General features: G+C 30.1%; 2 long non-coding RNA genes across 5 annotated transcripts; one reads left to right on the plus strand and one right to left on the minus strand.

Annotated features, from left to right (window-relative positions):
• The first annotated feature begins 4,116 nt into the window (after positions 1 to 4,116).
• Positions 4,117 to 10,723, plus strand: LOC141454131 (uncharacterized). 3 transcript variants are annotated; one of them, XR_012458455.1, is made up of 6 exons: positions 4,117 to 4,598; positions 5,599 to 5,837; positions 6,972 to 7,056; positions 7,404 to 7,554; positions 8,187 to 10,077; positions 10,469 to 10,723. It is a non-coding gene; the product is annotated as an uncharacterized lncRNA (long non-coding RNA). The 3 variants fall into 3 exon arrangements; XR_012458457.1 differs by having other exon boundaries at positions 4,118 to 4,598; positions 8,187 to 8,883; positions 9,935 to 10,723; XR_012458456.1 differs by having other exon boundaries at positions 4,121 to 4,598; positions 8,187 to 8,366; positions 9,935 to 10,723.
• Positions 10,078 to 12,491, minus strand: LOC141454132 (uncharacterized). 2 transcript variants are annotated; one of them, XR_012458458.1, is made up of 4 exons: positions 12,343 to 12,491; positions 11,926 to 12,030; positions 10,982 to 11,116; positions 10,078 to 10,587 (listed from the first exon to the last, which is right to left on the minus strand). It is a non-coding gene; the product is annotated as an uncharacterized lncRNA (long non-coding RNA). The 2 variants fall into 2 exon arrangements; XR_012458459.1 differs by having other exon boundaries at positions 12,358 to 12,477.
• Between the last annotated feature and the right edge of the window lie 7,376 nt (positions 12,492 to 19,867).

The raw sequence follows: 19,867 nt of genomic DNA on the forward strand, positions 1-19,867 counted from the left end.
TCTATTTTGAAGAACAACAAGTAAAAACTAATGGAAAAAGTAGAAATAGTCTCCAAATTTCAATTGTTGGCTGCTGTTTCTGCATTTCATAGTTAATATTAAGGTCAATGCTAGATTATACATGTTGGGTCGATCTATTTTGAAGAACAACAAGTAAAAACTAATGGAAAAAGTAGAAATGGTCTCCAAATTTCAATTGTTGGCTGCTGTTTCTGCATTTCATAGTTAATATTAAGGTCAATGCTAGATTGTACATGTTGGGTCGATCTATTTTGAAGAACAACAAGTAAAAACTAATAGAAAAAGTAGAAATGGTCTCCAAATTTCAATTGTTGGCTGCTGTTTCTGCATTTCATAGTTAATATTAAGGTCAATGCTAGATTGTACATGTTGGGTCGATCTATTTTGAAGAACAAGAAGTAAAAACTAATGGAAAAAGTAGAAATAGTCTCCTAATTTCAATTGTTGGCTGCTGTTTCTGCATTTCATAGTTAATATTAAGGTCAATGCTAGATTGTACATGTTGGGTCGATCTATTTTGAAAAAGAATAAGTAAAAACTAATGGAAAAAGTAGAAATGGTCTCCAAATTTCAATTGTTGGCTGCTGTTTCTGCATTTCATAGTTAATATTAAGGTCAATGCTAGATTGTACATGTTGGGTCGATCTATTTTGAAGAACAAGAAGTAAAAACTAATGGAAAAAGTAGAAATAGTCTCCTAATTTCAATTGTTGGCTGCTGTTTCTGCATTTCATAGTTAATATTAAGGTCAATGCTAGATTGTACATGTTGGGTCGATCTATTTTGAAAAAGAATAAGTAAAAACTAATGGAAAAAGTAGAAATGGTCTCCAAATTTCAATTGTTGGCTGCTGTTTCTGCATTTCATAGTTAATATTAAGGTCAATGCTAGATTGTACATGTTGGGTCGATCTATTTTGAAGAACAAGAAGTAAAAACTAATGGAAAAAGTAGAAATAGTCTCCTAATTTCAATTGTTGGCAGCTGTTTCTGCATTTCATAGTTAATATTAAGGTCAATGCTAGATTATACATGTTGGGTCGATCTATTTTGAAGAACAACAAGTAAAAACTAATGGAAAAAGTAGAAATGGTCTCCAAATTTCAATTGTTGGCTGCTGTTTCTGCATTTCATAGTTAATATTAAGGTCAATGCTAAATTGTACATGTTGGGTCGATCTATTTTGAAGAACAACAAGTAAAAACTAATGGAAAAAGTAGAAATGGTCTCCAAATTTCAATTGTTGGCTGCTGTTTCTGCATTTCATAGTTAATATTAGGGTCAATGCTAGATTGTACATGTTGGGTCGATATATTTTGAAGAACAACAAGTAAAAACTAATGGAAAAAGTAGAAATAGTCTCCAAATTTCAATTGTTGGCTGCTGTTTCTGCATTTCATAGTTAATATTAAGGTCAATGCTAGATTATACATGTTGGGTCGATCTATTTTGAAGAACAACAAGTAAAAACTAATGGAAAAAGTAGAAATGGTCTCCAAATTTCAATTGTTGGCTGCTGTTTCTGCATTTCATAGTTAATATTAAGGTCAATCCTAGATTGTACATGTTGGGTCGATCTATTTTGAAGAACAACAAGTAAAAACTAATGGAAAAAGTAGAAATAGTCTCCAAATTTCAATTGTTGGCTGCTGTTTCTGCATTTCATAGTTAATATTAAGGTCAATGCTAGATTATACGTGTTGGGTCGATCTATTTTGAAGAACAACAAGTAAAAACTAATGGAAAAAGTAGAAATGGTCTCCAAATTTCAATTGTTGGCTGCTGTTTCTGCATTTCATAGTTAATATTAAGGTCAATGCTAGATTGTACATGTTGGGTCGATCTATTTTGAAGAACAACAAGTAAAAACTAATGGAAAAAGTAGAAATGGTCTCCAAATTTCAATTGTTGGCTGCTGTTTCTGCATTTCATAGTTAATATTAAGGTCAATGCTAGATTGTACATGTTGGGTCGATCTATTTTGAAGAACAAGAAGTAAAAACTAATGGAAAAAGTAGAAATAGTCTCCTAATTTCAATTGTTGGCTGCTGTTTCTGCATTTCATAGTTAATATTAAGGTCAATGCTAGATTGTACATGTTGGGTCGATCTATTTTGAAAAAGAATAAGTAAAAACTAATGGAAAAAGTAGAAATGGTCTCCAAATTTCAATTGTTGGCTGCTGTTTCTGCATTTCATAGTTAATATTAAGGTCAATGCTAGATTGTACATGTTGGGTCGATCTATTTTGAAGAACAAGAAGTATAAACTAATGGAAAAAGTAGAAATAGTCTCCTAATTTCAATTGTTGGCTGCTGTTTCTGCATTTCATAGTTAATATTAAGGTCAATGCTAGATTGTACATGTTGGGTCGATCTATTTTGAAAAAGAATAAGTAAAAACTAATGGAAAAAGTAGAAATGGTCTCCAAATTTCAATTGTTGGCTGCTGTTTCTGCATTTCATAGTTAATATTAAGGTCAATGCTAGATTGTACATGTTGGGTCGATCTATTTTGAAGAACAAGAAGTAAAAACTAATGGAAAAAGTAGAAATAGTCTCCTAATTTCAATTGTTGGCTGCTGTTTCAGCATTTCATAGTTAATATTAAGGTCAATGCTAGATTGTACATGTTGGGTCGATCTATTTTGAAAAAGAATAAGTAAAAACTAATGGAAAAAGTAGAAATGGTCTCCAAATTTCAATTGTTGGCTGCTGTTTCTGCATTTCATAGTTAATATTAAGGTCAATGCTAGATTGTACATGTTGGGTCGATCTATTTTGAAGAACAAGAAGTAAAAACTAATGGAAAAAGTAGAAATAGTCTCGTAATTTCAATTGTTGGCAGCTGTTTCTGCATTTCATAGTTAATATTAAGGTCAATGCTAGATTGTACATGTTGGGTCGATCTATTTTGAAGAACAACAAGTAAAAACTAATGGAAAAAGTAGAAATAGTCTCCAAATTTCAATTGTTGGCTGCTGTTTCTGCATTTCATAGTTAATATTAAGGTCAATGCTAGATTATACATGTTGGGTCGATCTATTTTGAAGAACAACAAGTAAAAACTAATGGAAAAAGTAGAAATAGTCTCCAAATTTCAATTGTTGGCTGCTGTTTCTGCATTTCATAGTTAATATTAAGGTCAATGCTAGATTGTACATGTTGGGTCGATCTATTTTGAAGAACAACAAGTAAAAACAAATGGAAAAAGTAGAAATGGTCTCCAAATTTCAATTGTTGGCTGCTGTTTCTGCATTTCATAGTTAATATTAAGGTCAATGCTAGATTGTACATGTTGGGTCGATCTATTTTGAAGAACAAGAAGTAAAAACTAATGGAAAAAGTAGAAATAGTCTCCTAATTTCAATTGTTGGCTGCTGTTTCTGCATTTCATAGTTAATATTAAGGTCAATGCTAGATTGTACATGTTGGGTCGATCTATTTTGAAAAAGAATAAGTAAAAACTAATGGAAAAAGTAGAAATGGTCTCCAAATTTCAATTGTTGGCTGCTGTTTCTGCATTTCATAGTTAATATTAAGGTCAATGCTAGATTGTACATGTTGGGTCGATCTATTTTGAAGAACAAGTAAAAACTAATGGAAAAAGTAATAATAGTCTCCTAAATTCACTGGAAGGCGGCTTTTCTGCATTTGAAATGTAATACGTATGGCAATGCTGTGTTGTAAGGCTCACGTTCTCTAATATTTTTTTTCTTGTTTTTCAAAATATTTCCACCCAACATGTTCAATCTAGCTTTGATCTTAATAATTACTATGAAATACTGAAACCGGAGCGTTCCAGTGTAAGTAGGAGAAAAGGTAAAGATATTACTCATTTACGTATTTTTGAAATGATTTGAATAACATATTCATCCATATTTTATTTAACAATAATTATTTCAGTGAGAGTTTTAAATTTCGCGCCTTCTTGCCGCTTAAAATACATTTCAACTTCTCAGTTCTAAAATATTACTCTCAGAGATTTTTAAAATAAATCATTTAACTTATAGAGCTTTTAAGCAAGTACTAGATTTCAATTATTATAATTCATAATTTTTACAAATGTTTGACAATTCGTATTTTGGATAACATCACGTAACCTCCCTTAGTCGATCTGCTCAGTGCTCAGCTGCTCAGTAAGTGTGGTGTGGCCTGGGTCGAGGAGTAAATACGAAATTCTTACCCTATTCTGGTTTTTCTACCTCTGAGTTGGTTGTGAGACCGAAACCGATAAGGGGTATAATAGAAATACGTCCTACTACGAACAAAATTACAAATATTATTACGAACTGCGGACGTAACCTCATTTTCATAAGATTAGTAAATTCTTAAGCCTTTACGAAGACCTATAAAAAGTAACGTTCAAGAAGTGTTAGTTCTATAATATCGAAGTAAAGTAACGAAAACCACTAGACAAGATTCCAAGACGAGGAAGATGAGTATAAGCTTTACTTGCTTGTACAACGAGTTATACCTATACGTTATATTACGAGTGCATTAACAGTATAAATAAGGGGTCATAAATCAACAGATAAAGATTTAATAAAAAGGAACCTTATTTAATGATATTAAGTAACGTATGTAAATATTTCATTAATTATAATTACAATTGTTTATGTTTTTTGGGAGAATGATTTCATGTTTTTCTAATAGTTGTACTTCTTATAATATAGCCAGTGTAAGAGGAAATAACAAGATGACAAGGTTTATATCATAAATTTTAGGACTTGAAAAAGGTGTGAAATATGTCGTAACCTTGGTATTTATACATGATGGTGATTTCGGAACTTGAGATGAAAACGTAACCAAGCACTCGTTACAATTCAATTACTTTTTCTTATCCATATTAATAAGAAAGTGTTACGATCAAGTAGATTTTAGTTGTGCAGTTTTCAACGGAAATATTAATTTGTTTTCGATAAATGTTTTTATGAATCGTCATGTTGGGTTTGTGATGGAAATCAATATTGGGAATTCATAGAAAATTCAAATGATATTTAGTTTAATGGCTGCTTTTGGTCAATTGAATCTATCAATCTAACTACAAATTTACTGAATCTGATTTTTCGTATTTTCTCTTAAGCGGCATTTACAATTTTCTGTAAACAACGTACTTTCAATATATTATTCTGATCTTGAGCGTGTATTGAAACATTTCTCTTGAAAAATTGATAAAAACTAAAAACTCTCTGTAATAAATAATAGACTGCTATAGCTGCTGGTATGGAGCAATCTGTACTTATGACAGAAATCGTGGAGTACTACCTTTCCAATTGTCATCGAATTAAGTCTCCCTAATCAAAAATCTTTAGGAAAATAGTTAATGCTCTCCAGTTCGCATTGATCTACCTTCCATTCATAATGACCTCAAAATCTTTTATCCTCCAATAATTGTTTCTTTGCAAAATTATTGTTACGTGCATATCATTGTTTTCGTTTAATTACAGTTACATTTATTTATTTTTATGAATGATAATTAATCAATAGTTATGGATATTACATGTGTTTCTTTAGCTTTTATGAATTAAATGAAATAGTTTAAATGAAAAAATAACATGTATGTATCATAAATTTTAGAGCTTGAAAAAGGTGTGAAATATACCGAAACTTTGATATTTATACATGATGGTGATTTCGGCAATTGAGATGAAAAATTAAGTGGCTTCGTAGGTAGCACTGATATGAAGTTACTATTGACGATTTCATAACAAGAATGAAGGGGGTAGTAGTGCCTACTAGCAGGAGTAGAATGTGAAGTACTTGTTGGAGCAAGTGCTGTGTGAACAAGACCTTTCTCTTAGTGTCGGCTTCATAAGGTATGTAGCTTATCTTTGTCATCTGACCCTTTAATTTTTCACTTTTACTTTAATATCCACCAAGCAATCGTTACAATTCAATTACTTTTTCTTTCCCATAATAATTACAAGGTGTTACGATCAAGTAGAATGTTATTCAGTTTTCAACGGAAATATTTCGATTTATTCATTTATTTTTTTCGAATCGTCAAGTTTTGTGTGTGATGAAAATCAGTAAAGAAAAGTCATAGAAAATTCAAATTTTGATATTTAGTTTAATGGCTCCTTTGGGCGAAAATCTGTCAATCTACCATTTTACTGAATCTGATTTTTTGTATTTTCTCTTAAACAGCATTTGCGATTTCCTCTTAACAACGTACTTTCATTATATTATTATGATCTAGAGCATTTCTCTTGAAAAATTGATAAAAAAAAATTCTAGTTTAATAAATAAGAGACTGCTATAACAGTTGGTATAGAGCAATCTGTACTTTGACAGAAATCGTGGGGTACTACTACTTTTACAATTGTCAACGAATTCAGTCTCCCCCATCAAAAATCTTATAAATTAATATGTGCTCTTCAGTTCGCATTGATCTTGTCACTCATAATGACCTCAAAATCTTTTATCCTCCATCTGGTGAAATTCTTTCTTTGCAAAATTATTGTTATGTGCTTATAATTGTTTTATAGTTAAATTACAGTCACATTTATTTAATGAATATTTAAATTAAATTTAATTTAATTTTATGAATTAAATGTAATCATTTTGAACAAAGTTGAACTATAACAATCTTTTATTTTGGTTGACAAACTTAATAAACTAATAATTTAAATTTATGGCAGAGTGTATCTTGACTGAAAAAAGTTTGGTACAACGTTAAATTGCAACGAAGGAGTAATTCGTGTTAAAATAATTTAATGTTTTACAATGCTACGAATACGTACTAAAAGATTGATCTGTTTAAAAGAATTAAACTAAAATTTAAGCATTCATATTTTATTTATTTTTTAAATTCCTGTAAGATACAAATTTATTTTTGTATAAATACAAACAAATGGTAACGTTTCAATTTGCAGTATGATCGAATAAAATGCTTTTTAATTAAAGATTAACTCTATAAACTGATTATTTCATTGAATAATGATTTTCAGATTGAAAACAGCCAATAACTGCAAAACTGTCCATTAACTAAAGTGGAAATCAAAAAGTCATTGAGAAAACATCGATCAAATAAAAGTACGTACAAACAACTTTTTTGAATCAATTGCTAAAAAAATGTATTATTTAGGTATATATAAATTGCATGTTTGCGTCGTTATCGTATTTATTAAATTATTTATTGACTAAAAGTGAAAATAAAAAGTATTATTTAGTAGGAGAATAAATAAAAATCTTTAATTTGAAAAAAAAATATTTATTTGCATACCTATTTTGTTTTTACATAGACTTCATATTTTACATTCTACTATACGAAAAATATACATATAAATCAGTAAAATATAAAAGGAGTTGCTAAAAAACATTTAAAACCTATCAGAGAAACTTAAAATAATTAATTAACATTCATCACCTCTCTCCCACAGAATCATGATGTTGGGTAATGGTAAGGGAGATGTAGAGTCAAACAGTACGCAATTATTCTTAACATCCAAAGAGACTACCTGAGAGAGAATAATGAAGCTAATGTTCTACAAAAATAAGGAAACTTTAAGTGCAAAATTGGTTGAAAAACAAGTAAGTTCTTAATCTTACATGAATTTGCATGTGCATGGCTGTAACATCTCCAAGTTCACTGGTTTTCTCTACTCATTATTTCTATGCAATATAAAAGTATAAATGATAAGTCCCTTTTAGCTCCTACTTTTTACTCTTCATATTGCTCCCCTTCCTCTGGAGTCTTTAAGTTTAATTATTTATTATTTCACCAAAAAATTAAGATGTTTAAAACATTTTTTTCCCCATAGGTATTTGATAAATTATCAGATTATGCTATTAAAATTATATATAAATGTGTTAATATGTTCGGTTTTTTTTATATATGCTTTAGGGAAGTGCCAAACTACTTTTGTCCTGGCTTTACATTATGTAATACCAACCCGTAACGTAACATTAATTATAAGTTTGATTATGAAGCTTACTTAGATCAAATCTCCTTTTCAACATTCCAACTTCTATGTGATATATATATATATATCTTCAAAATTGGTTATTCTGTTGCAATGTTAATTGTTTATTTTGAACTCTTGGGTCCCATATAGTGGACTGTTTTAGAGGCTATGCCTCAACTTCATCTTATGTATCAATATCAAAATTGCATTAAAAAAGTTATGTGTTTTAAAATTTAGTATGTTTTTCTCTTCATCCAGTGCCTTCGCTCAAGACCCTTTCTGCCCTTCGCTGGCTATTCTTGATCATGGTCCTTCATTACATCCAGCAGCACTCCCATATAAGTTGAGGTGATTCACATCTAATTTCTACATTTCGTTCATGAAACAAATTAGGCAATCTTGGAACCTACCCTGATAATTTGTGGAATTCTACTTCAGGTAGTCTTAACTATTATATATTACTTCTAAAGCATGTTAACAGGAAAAAAAAATTCCAGACAAATTAATACTTTTGATTTCATGAAAAAAGTAATCATGAAATTTTAATTATTTTCGCCTACAAAAAAATTGCAGTTCTATAAAACCTAAGTTAAACTTTCAAGTTAATGTTAGTTTGCTTCAAACAAGGTTTAGTTCAACTTTAAAATGCAGTATTGCTTGTTCATTGCTTGCTGAAATTTTCATCAATACGAAAAAGACGATGTTGCCAGAATAAAGAAAAACCTCTAATTTAAATAACTGATTTTATTTATTTCTTTACATATTTAAAAATATAATACAAAAGACTAGAATGCAAAAAAGACGATAAAAAAAATGTAAGAAGTAGTTTAATTTAATTAGGTCTACTCTTCTACTCTTCAATTAGCAATTCTATAACCTTCCTCTATATATAGACTAGTGGGGGATAGGGTAGAGCGAAGTGTTCACGACAAAGGTTCAAACATCAATCAAATGAGTAAGTACAAACAACTTGTTATGAATCAATTACTAAAAAAAATGTGTCATTTAGATGCATGTAATTTGCATGTTTATGCCACTATCTTTTGTATTATATGATTTATTGACTTGTAAAAAAAAAAGCATTGTAGGGCAGGAGAACAAAGAAAAACGATTAGGTTTTTAAAAAAGATATTTATTGCATGCCTATTTTTTTTTACATAGTCTTAGTATTATTTTACATCCTATGATATGAAAAATACTTAATAAATTAGTAAAATACAAAAAAAAGTGTTCAAAAACGTTTAAAAGTAACAGAGAAACAAAAATACTAATAAAAAAAATTAGTTCCAAAAAAATCCGTCAGAGGGCGCCACTTATCAGACAGGTGAGAAAATAGTTCCACAAGTTGCCACCAGGTAGCAGTGGTGTAACCTTCCCTATATATACAGCAGCAGCACACATTCTCGTCAGTACGACTTGAGTGATGCAGGGGGGTATATCGCTCGTCGCTCCAAACATATCTGTTATCTAGTCTAGTCTAACATCCATCATCTCTCTCTCTCAAATGAATCATGGTTGTCGGGAGATGTTGTCGCTTCGACGGTTCTCCCCACCCTGCCCCGCCCTTCCAACGAACTTAGTTATATATCCTCCCAGAGCAAGATGGCGGCCAATAAACTCACCTGATCGGTAGCCTCCTAGATAGCTCCAGCTGGTCTGTTGCTCTTCCACACTCTCACGACACTGTCGGCCATTGTTTAACCTTCCATCTAGGTTTCTTTTTTTACTTCTACCACTCCCTAGACTCTGTAACCTTCCTTATAGGTTATCTTTTTTATTTTTATCTATTTTTTCATCATTTTGAACTGGATTAATAAAATATTAATGTTTTCAGTTTTATTTTTACTTTTTTTTATATTATTTACCAGAATAAATACAAAAATAAATAAAATAATTTTTTAAGACTTTTTTATTCAGAAACAAACATATTTTTTTTTAAACATGCAATTTTTAATTGTGTTCAAATCATGCATATTACGTATAATAATACTTACCTTTTTTTATAGATTCCTAACCAATGTTTGTGGACACATTCACATTGGATTCATGCTTTACGACTTTTTCGCTTGGCCCTCCATTGATGGATAATTTGCAGGCAGTACTCTTTGTATCACCCTTACCATTATTACCCAACATCATGATTCTTTGGGTTAAGTCAATTACACTTATTAGTACATTATTTTATATTAAAAATTAATAAGATAATAGTAAGTATTTAATCTTACAATATAATGAAATGTACACTCACTTGCAAATATAGGGCTTAATTTTGAGAGAGAGAAACTTACAATGAAGATCTTAGATTGCAGGAGACAGCCATAGACTGAAAGCCTATATTAATTTATTGCTCACCAATTTTTTCGCTTTATTTTTACTTTTTCATATTAATATTAATTAACATATTGAATGGAAAAATAAATAAAAATTTTTTTTTTTACTTTTTATTCAGCAATAAAATTATTCTTTTTTTTTGCATGCAATTTTTAATTTTGATAAAAACATGCATATCACGAATAATAACTACTAACCTTTTTTTGTAGATTCCTAACCAACGTTTGTCGATACATCACATTGGATTGATCTTTTACGTCTTTTTCGCTTGGCCTTCCATTGATGGATAGTTTTGTAGGCAGTACTCTTGGTATCACCAGTATTAATTCTGAAAATCAACATTATTTATTGTAATTGAAATAATTAATATGCTGTAAGAAGTTTCATCTAGCATTAAGAAAAACATCTTAAACGATTTATGTATATTATAAAGATTAAATAAAGAGGACTGTAATTAAACTAAAGATTGATTTTTTTTAAAACCCATTATCTTTTCATTAGACGTTTATCTGTTTGTGACTAATTTAGTCGTGAATCGCGATTACCTTTTTCACAGCTAAAAATATTAAAAATTTATTCATCAATTAGATGTTGAGAATTTTAAAGTTCCAAATTTAGTGTTCCTATCAAAGGATAAAATCTTACTGACTGGTCCTGTAACCGGTCAGGAATAAAACAAATATTCCTGTTATGAGCTATAAAAACACTACGCATTGACTTACCTCTAAACACTCCTGATGCTTATTTGCGACTGGCCACTTATTGCACACAAATATTGTGCTGCCACAGAATGTTGGCTCGTTGGATTAGGTTTTATGACAGATTTCCACCAGGAAAAGAAATATGTGTTAAATTTCCTGGAAATTATTGAGATAACAACTACTTATTCAGAATAGAATTCAGCAAATAAACATTAGGAAGTTCTTGATACACTAAACTAAATAGAAAATTTATTATAAATCTCCAAAATCTTATAAAGAAATCTTATCAGTAAAATTATTTTTAGAGTAAACGTATTGAAACTCTCTTGAAATAATAAAAAAGAGCATATTACAATAAAATAACCAGAAATAGAAATAGTTCAGTCGATACACTAATAAGTTTACACTAACGAATTCTAGTGGGAGCATTCACGAATTTCTCTTGACATAAATAAGTATTTTATACTTTTCTTTATAGTATGAAGTAACTCTTTAATATTATACATGTTAAATATAATAAAATGATTTTCTTGAAAGACGTGTAGAGCTTCATCAAAACAATAAAATAAAATCGGGAAAACAGGATTTCGCCAGATGGAGGATAAAAGATTTTGAAGGTATTATGAATGGTAAGATAAATGCGAACCGAAGAGTATATACTATATTCCTAAAGATTTTTGATGGCGGACGCTGAATTCGTTGACAACTGGAAAGAGTACTTCACGATTTCTATCAAAGTACAGATTCTTTCATACCAGGTGCTATAGCAGTCTTATTTATTACTTTTTTGATCAATTATTCAAGAGAAATGTTACAATACTTGACGATTCGTCAATTATCGATTATCGAAAACAAATATTTCTGTTTAAAACTGAATAACTTAAGAAAAAGTAAATGAATTGTAATGAGTGTTTGGTGGATATTAAAGTAAAAGTGAAAAATTAAAGGGCAAAGTGACAAAATACCTTATAAAGCCGATGAAAAGGGATGGGTCTTGATCACATAATACTTCCTCCAGCAAGTACTTCTCATTCTACTCCTGCTTGTTGGCACTACCACCCTATTTATTCCTGTTATAAAATAGACAAAAACTATTAGCAGCGAAATATGGAACTAGTAACTTAATATCAGACCTATCTACGAACCCATCCAAATCTACAACTCTTAATTAAATTAAATATGACTTAGTTTAATTAAATTACTTTGCAATGAACTTTATTAAGTCCAAGTTTATGCAGTATAAATTTGAATTTAGTAATCAAAGTTATGCAGTAATCGATTAAAACTTAATCAAGGGTGTACGTTTATAGTAAGACTTCATAATTATTATATTGAATGTTCGTCTTATTTTATTCTATGTCCTACTAAGTATTATTTCTTACAATTCCATTTTTTACTTTTTATAGGTCTTCGTACAGGCTTAAGTTTTCGGACTTTCATCTATTTGAGAGGTAGGATTACCAGATTAACGTAAACCCCCAACTTCTTCCTTCTTCACGTGCTGCACTACAGTTACTGACTGAGCAGACTAAGGGAGGTTACACGGTGTTATCCAATATATTAATGAATAGTCAAACATTTGTAAAAATTATGAAATAAAATTATTGAAACCTACATAGTATTTGTTTAAAACGTCTGTTCAATTTTTTATTTTAATTCTGTGCATGTTTTTATAACTTCAAAGTTGGAAATGTATTTTATACGAAAGAGGCGCGAGAATTCAAATTTAAAATACGGACATGGTTGCATTCTCACCGAAATGATTGTTAAAAAAAATATGGATTAATATGTTATGCATAAATGCTTAAATAAGTAAAGTAAGTTGAGAGGTGGAATGTACACATAAGTATCCTTTACTTAGAACTTACGACTTGAGAATTAATGGAAAATACTCGCCTAGTTTCAACTGAAAGTTTAAGATTTCTTCATTGAATATTTAATTAATAATCCAGAGGTGGAAGGTACACAAGTGTAGCCTAGAATTTTGATGTTGCTAATGCAAAATGAATGGAAAAATAAAGAAAGAAGAATAAAGCACAGTTCACGGCTGATTTTTTTTATTAATTCAGACTATCCGCAGTGTATGTATTCATTCCACCATTGGCATAGTTATAATTGATGCACTAAAGCAAAAATCTCATTCTTTAGTTGAGAACAACTGGAGGAGAATTATTTTCTATTACTTTATATAAACTTTGCAACGGTAATTCCAAATCTAGGTCTAGCTGTGTATAACCCAACTTTGCCTTAGTTATTAAAAGTATGAAGAAGATAATCTCTCTAATCTAACTGGAAGAGAATTCTCATCTTTCTAATAACTTTCTATCTTATCTTTAAATTATTGGCTCCAATTGGTGTAAATTCCACCTCTGGCTTTGTCATTAATTGTACATTTTGGTAGATCTATTTTGAGAAACAAGAATCAAAAACCATAAAGAAAACTGCATCTTTTCTTCTAATTTCTCTGGGAATGCGGTTGTTTCTGTATTTTTTAGGTAATATGAAAGCTAATGCTAAATCGTGCATCTTCAGTAGATATAAAGACGATCTCCACATTGGCCAATAGTTTTTACGCATTCTTCTTAAAAAAAGATCGAACCTCCATTTACATTCATACATCTGCTTTAATATTAACTATCAAACACGAAATTGATGCATTTCAGTGAAATTAGGAGACCATTTCCACTTTTTCTAATGGTTTTTACTAGTATTTCAAAATAGATCGACCCAACAAGTACAATCTAGCATTGCCCTTAATATTACTAAAAAATGCAAAAACAGCAGCATTTGAAGAAATTAGGAGATTATTTCCAATAGTTTTTACTTATTCTTTTTCAAAATAGATCATACCAACATGCACAATCTATCATTGGCTTATTATTAACTGAAACTCACGGAACAGCTGGATTCATGTGAAATAAAGAAATAAATGCAACTTTTTGTAATGGATTTTACTTTATACAGTAGATCCAGTTAGATCGACCCAACATATGTATCTACCATTGACCTTATTATTAATTAACAATCAAATACAGAAACACCAGTATTCTGGCGAAATTAAGCATGAACTTCAAATTTTTCCAATTATTTTTACTACTTACTGTTAAAAAAATCGTAGCTACATGTATATTGTAACATCAGCCTTAATAGTAAATATGAAATGCGAAACAAGTGTACGAGTGAAATTAGATGATTTCTACTTTTTCCAATGGTTTTTACTTCACAATTTTAAAAAAAGGTAGAACCTACATGAAAATTCTTACCTCTGTCTTAATATTAACTATCAAATACTAAGGAGGAGTGTTTGAGTGAAATTAATTAACGATTTCTACATATTCTAATGGAATAATACCATTAGAATATTTCTTTTTCCACCTTACACACCTTATTTTACACACCTTTTTCAAGCCATAAAATTTATGATATAAACATGGTCATCTTGTTATTTCCTCTTACACTGGCTATATTATAAGAAGTACAACTATTAGAAAAACATGAAATCATTCTCCCAAAATACACAACAATTGTAATTATAATTAATGAAATATTTACATACGTTACTTAATATAATAAAATAAGGTTCCTTTTTATTAAATCTATATCTGTTGATTTAATGACCCCTTAGTATACTGTTAATGTACTCGTAATATAACGTATAGGTCTAACTCGTTGTACAAGCTAGCAAGGCTTATCGTACTCATCTTTCCCGTATTGGAATCTTGTCTAGTGGTTTTCGTTACTTTACTTCGATATTATAGAACTAACACTTCTTGAACGTTACTTTTTATAGGTCTTCGTAAAGGCTTAAGAATTTACTAATCTTATGAAAATGAGGTTACCTCCGAAGTTCGTAATAATATTTGTAATTTTGTTCGTAGTAGGACGTATTTCTATTATACCCCTTATCAGTTTCGGTCTCACAACCAACTCAGAGGTAGAATAACCAGAATAGGGTTAGAAATTCGTATTTACTCCTCCACCCAGGCCACACCAAACTTACTAAGCAGCTGAGCACTGAGCAGACCGACTAAGGGAGGTTACGTGATGTTATCCAAAATACGAATTGTCAAACATTTCTAAAAATTATGAATTAAAATAATTGAAATCTAGTACTTGTTTAAAAGCTCTATAAGTTAAATGATTTTTTTTGTTTTAATTCTCTGAGAGTAATATTTTAGAACTGAGAAGTTGAAATGTATTTTAAGCGGCCAGGAAGCGCGAAATTTAAAACTCTCACTGAAATGATTATTGTTAAATAAAACGTGGATGAATATGTTATTCAAATCATTTCAAAAATGCGTAAATGAGTAATATCTTTACCATTTCTCCTACTTACACTGGAACGCTCCGATTTCGGTATTTCATAGTAATTATTAAGATCAAAGCTTGATTGAACATGTTGGGTGGAAATATTTTGAAAAACAGAAAAAAAATATTAGAGAACGTGAGCCTTACAACACAGCATTGCCATACGTATTGCCATATTGAAATTAGGAGACTATTACTACTTTTTCCATTAGTTTTTACTTGTTGTTCTTCAAAATAGATCGACCCAACATGTACAATCTAGCGTTGACCTTAATATTAACTATGAAATGCAGAAACAGCAGCTAACAATTGAAATTAGGAGACTATTTCTACTTTTTCCATTAGTTTTTACTTGTTGTTCTTCAAAATAGATCGACCCAACATGTACAATCTAGCATTGACCTTAATATTAACTATGAAATGCAGAAACAGCAGCCAACAATTGAAATTAGGAGACTATTATTACTTTTTCCATTAGTTTTTACTTGTTGTTCTTCAAAATAGATCGACCCAACATGTACAATCTAGCATTGACCTTAATATTAACTATGAAATGCAGAAACAGCTGCCAACAATTGAAATTAGGAGACTATTTCTACTTTTTCCATTAGTTTTTACTTGTTGTTCTTCAAAATAGATCGACCCAACATGTACAATCTAGCATTGACCTTAATATTACCTATGAAATGCTTTTCATGTTTTAAAACTCATACTTATCACTTGATTGATGTTTTTCACAACAGATGGTCCATTGTTGTATAAACTAGAATTGCCTTATTGTTAACTATCGTATGCAGAAAACACAGCATCTCAGTGAGATTGGGATACAAGTTCAATTTTTCCAATTGCTTTTTACTTTCTGTTTTCCCAAAGTGATAGACTTTACAATTACAAGCTAGCATTGGTCTTAATACTAACTATCACACCAGCAAAATTAGACGACAATTTTGACTTTTTCTATAGCTTTTTACCTCTTACCTTTAAAAAAAAGATCGTACCTACATGTATATTTTACCATTTTCCTTAATAGTGACTATCACATGCAAAACAGGAGTGTTTGAGTGAAAGTAGAAGACGATTTCTACTTTTTCCACTGGAGAGATCTTTTTAAAGAATGATTATAGTTGCGGTGCCCAAACCATCCTCTATAACAATTTTTTTTTGAGAAAGTGTTTTGAATAAAATAGGAAGGTATTTGTACGTAAGTAACAAAATTAAACTGCGATTTCAGTACTTCCTTTTAAGAGGAGTAAGAAAAATAAACCGAATTACAGTACTGCTCCCTAAAAGGCAAAGAGGCAAAGATTTTGAATCGAACGACAATTTATTGATGAAAATCTGTTCACTCATTCACAATATTAACGATTGCAATACTTTCTCTTAGTAGGTGTAAGAGCATGATGGCACTTCACAGCCACGTAGAGGAGCTTTAACCACTTCTTCGTGCTAAATTTTATCAAAATCGGACTAAGCGTTTTAGGAATATTGGTAATAATAGTTTTAGAAAGGCCCTTACTTGGGAGGGGGAACTCCCCTCCTTATGAGGCATAGCGTCGAGACTTTAAAAGGGCAAATCTGAACAAAATTTCGTTTCGAACGACACTTCATTCATGAAAATCGGTCATGAAAGTCGATAATTTAAAACGATTGCTGTACTTTCCCTTAAAAAGTGTAAGAGCTGAACGTCGCTCTGATGTTACGTAGAGGAGCCCTAACCCTATCATCCTACCAAATTTTATCATAATCGGGCCAAGATTTACAGAGTAATTAGTAATAATAATTTTGGAGGGGGCCTTACATAAAAGGGGCTAACTCCTCTCCCATTCGATGTGCAGCCCCCCAAAAGGCACAGCTACATAAAATTCCGAATCGAATGACACCTCATTCATGAAAATCGGTTCACGCGTTTAGGCGCTACGTTGTTTTCAAAAAAGGTAACAACAAGAAGAAGAAGAACAACAAGAACAAGAACGACCAATTTTTGAAAATGCCGTTTTTGCTCATTTTCAGCAACTTTTTTCTCGTAATATATTAAATCTGGGTTTTGCCAAAAATACAGTTATAAAGGAGGAATTGCCCTAAATTTTAAAAGAAATTTGAGAATTTTATCTTTAATAGAAAAAGAGAAAAAAATTGTCAAAGTTGGGTGTTTTTTAACGTTACGCTTTTTCGTGCAGTTTTTGATGATCAACCCTTATACAACTGTATAAGGACAGTTTTAATTTTATTAAAAAAGTTTACAAATTAATGAATAATATTGTACTTATTTTTCCTTTTACTCTCTTAAATAATAAGAAGTTAAAAATAATGAAAAAAAAATACGAAAAAAGAAAACATAAAAAAAGTAGTTGAAAAAAAGGCTTCCAGAGTCTAGAAAGAGAAACTAATCGTTAAAATAGTAATTGTTCTGCTACCTAGGAGTGGCAGTACGAACTGCAGTTTATTTTTTACTAATTCCTTTGTTTTTTTTATTAATTATTATGTAGCTCAAACTTTTTTAGTTAGGAAATATAATAGTTAGATGGCATTATAAATGTGTTACTTATTGATAGCGAAAGTAAGCTGAAATAAATTGTTTTATGCTGATAAAAATGAATAAAATATTTCTTGCTTGTCGAGTGTGCAATAGTTCTGCCAGACTATAAAGGTAAGTGATTTTTGCAGGGAGGGCGGGCCGGGGCAACTACATTTTATTATAATCCTAATTTTTGACTAGAACAGGCATATGTCGTGATACCTCTTTCATATTTTTATTTATAATTCTTGTAGAAGAACTTTCATGTATGTTTATGATAGTGATTTTTTTGCTACACATCATATCTTATACATTTTTCGTATTTGGTTGGATTATTTTTTATTATAATTCTTAGTTTTGACTATACAGACATAAGTACATGCCTATTTCATATTTGATGATGTGAGACTAGACTAGAGTAGATATATTTAAGGTGTCGAGCGACAGTGCGATCTTCTCCCCTACAGCACTCAAGTCGTACTGAAGAGAAATCTTGATTGACAGTTATAGTTTTAGTGCTACCTGGTGGTAAATATGTAAACTAAAATGTGTTTATATAGTTACAAGTGCTGCTACCTTGTGGCCATTTTTAAAACTAATTTTTCTTTTTCATTTTAGACGTTTTTAAATGGTTTTTACTTCATTATTTTCAAAACAAAACGACCCAACATACACAATCTAGGATTGCCTTCAATATTAACCATCAAATGCACAAACAGCAGCATTATAGTGAAATTAAGAGACTATTTCCAATTTTTCTAAAGGTTTTTTAATCTTTTTCAAAGTTTTTTTTTTTTGCGATGAAAAGGAGAATAAATAAAACTCTTTTTTGAAATTTATTATTTTGTTGTATACAGTAAACAAATTAAACATTTTATTAAAAACAAAGAACATGCAATTTGAAGCAAAAATTCTAACATTACATTGTGAAATTAATGTGCACATTACGTACAGTAACTACATAATACTTGTTTTATTAGTTGATTCTTCACTCAAATTTCCTAGGATAGATGATTTACGTCTATTTCACTTGGGCTTCTATTGATGAACAATTTTGCAGGCAGCACTCCTGTATCAGAGGTTTTATTCTGAAAATCAACATTATATTCAATCAACAATATTTATGTACTTAAAATAATTAGTTTTTACTGAGTTTAGCTTGAATTAGGAACCTAGAAAAAAAAAGTTTAATAACTGATTATGTATTCATTAAAATTAAATAAATGTAAATAAATGAAAGTTTAAATCATATTTTAAAGAACCTAACCCTTTCTTTGAAAGAAAATGAAATATATTTTCAAAATACGTACTTATTATTTATTAAAAAGATTACTCTGATTGAACAATACAACAACAAACGTGCTACTAATATTCTAATTTTTTATTTTTTGTATACAGAATAGAAATAGTTCTGTGATTGGAAAATATAATAGAAGTTCAATCAAATTAAAACTTTTTTTCAGCTACAAAGATAAAAATTTATATGAAAAAAGTTTTAGTTTATGTAGTATTACTCTAAACGTAGTAAATAATAGATAAGAATACTTGAACATTTCCACAGTTAGAGAATCTAGTTTAATTTATAATCGAAATAGAATTGTTGCCAATAACCTCATAAATAAGGTCGTACTTGCTGGAAGAATAGAAGGATCCTTCAAAATAATGAAATGGGTTATAATAGCAGAAGACAACACGCCCCATCAGCCTATTTGAGATACTTGACTTAATAGTTGCAAAAAGTTCAGTTTTGAAGAAGTAAAAAGACCAATCAAATTATATAATTTAATATTCTCAAAGAGCAATCTGTACAACACTAATGTTTATGACTTAATAATTCACTTCAGTAAACCAATTTGATCACTAAAAAGCCCTAACATTATAGAGAATCATTAAAAGTGTAGGCACACACACACACAAAGTAAATCTAAGTTCATGCACCTTCTGGATAGTTTGAATTTAGGCAAATCATTGCACTTACTAGGTATCTAATCTATTACTGTATACTTTATTATTTATCTTTTGAAAATACGACTTAATATCTTAACTGAGAAACAAAATGCTCTAAGCTGAAAACATGTACTTAC

Source organism: Rhodnius prolixus, unplaced genomic scaffold (genome assembly GCF_049639745.1).
Source record: "Rhodnius prolixus isolate KJV_2025 unplaced genomic scaffold, Rpr scaffold_9, whole genome shotgun sequence".
NCBI classification, from domain to species: Eukaryota; Metazoa; Arthropoda; class Insecta; order Hemiptera; family Reduviidae; genus Rhodnius; species Rhodnius prolixus.